General features: G+C 38.4%; 1 long non-coding RNA gene across 1 annotated transcript; it reads right to left on the bottom strand.

Moving 5' to 3' along the window:
* Positions 1–135: 135 nt before the first annotated feature.
* Positions 136–765, bottom strand: LOC107081569. Its single transcript, XR_001481093.1, has 3 exons — positions 633–765; positions 449–526; positions 136–186 (listed from the first exon to the last, which is right to left on the bottom strand). It is a non-coding gene; the product is annotated as an uncharacterized LOC107081569 (long non-coding RNA).
* Positions 766–1,225: the final 460 nt, after the last annotated feature.

Genomic DNA, 1,225 nt, shown 5'->3' with positions numbered 1-1,225 from the left:
GTTTGAGAGATTTGGAGGCAGCAGGAGGCGTCTTCTGTCCTGCAGCTACAATCTAACTTCCTGCATCTGTCAGTCCATCAGTGTCTCTTTAACATCATTAGAGGACAGAAGATAGAATCCTGGACTTACTTTTGTCTTTCGGGGGTGAAGGAAATGTAGATGTTTGAAGACATGTAAGTTCCATTTCTATGAAAAAGTTGATAAAAAGTTTTTTTTAGTATTAGGTGACTTCTGTTTGTTTTTACAGAACAACTGAGTAGAACCAAACCAAGACATTTAAATAGATTAGAACAGAAACAATAGATCAGCATCATATATTTGAAGTAATTTTTATCAAGTTAAATTTGGCCCAAAATCTTCTCAATAAAAAAAAGAGAAAAATTTGAAGGTTATGAATGGGACCTTCAGTCTGAACCTGATAGACGGCTTTAAATCCTGACAGTCTCACCTGAGAAGTTTTTCCTCAAAGCTTCATTCTCATCGTTCAACTTTTGGACCATTTGATTGGTTTGGATCTTATCAAAAGCTGATAGGAACAAAAATGACAAATCTGTTAGTAAAACTTGAATCAGTCTGTCTGTCTGTCTGTCTGTCTGTCTGTCTATCTTCAAACATCTGCAGGATGAACTCACAGAGTCTGTAGATGATGATGAGAGCAGCAGCCAGCAGAGAGCCCAGAACCAGCAGGACGACTCTCTCTGATGGCAGCTTGGAGGTTCTGGTTGGGTTTTCATGTTGGGAGGCAGCAGCTTCAGCTGAGGAGCATTTAGAGGAGAACCAGATCAGAACCTGGAGACAGACTCACAGCAAACAACCAACATCTCAATCTGAAACTGACATCAACTCTATGAATCTGAAGCTCTAAGTAGATTTACTCTGCACTGCAGATAAAAGTTCATTTTAAGAGGAGGAAGGCACATCATATTGTTAATTTATAAAAACAAATTAACAACAATTCTCTGAATTTTCAATCAACTAATATTTGGCTTCATAGCTCAATAAATCTGGTGATGAATTGTCTTTAAGGTTGAGGAGGATTAAATCTTTTAGCTCCTACTTGATCATAGATAGAAGGAGAATGAAAACTCGCCATGGCTCTGCTACGTTATAAGTTTGTTCATCATCTTTCAAGGTGATTTCCACTGGTTCTCCTTTCAGCGCTCCCACAATGTTCCCAGTTTCTCCATTATGTCTTATTAGGACCAGTTTAGTTGCCACTTTTCAG

This window comes from Cyprinodon variegatus, unplaced genomic scaffold, assembly GCF_000732505.1.
Source record: "Cyprinodon variegatus isolate N-32 unplaced genomic scaffold, C_variegatus-1.0 Scaffold7381, whole genome shotgun sequence".
NCBI classification, from domain to species: Eukaryota; Metazoa; Chordata; class Actinopteri; order Cyprinodontiformes; family Cyprinodontidae; genus Cyprinodon; species Cyprinodon variegatus.
The sequence above is the reverse complement of the archived record's forward strand: the minus strand, read 5'-3'. Positions and strand labels throughout refer to the sequence as shown.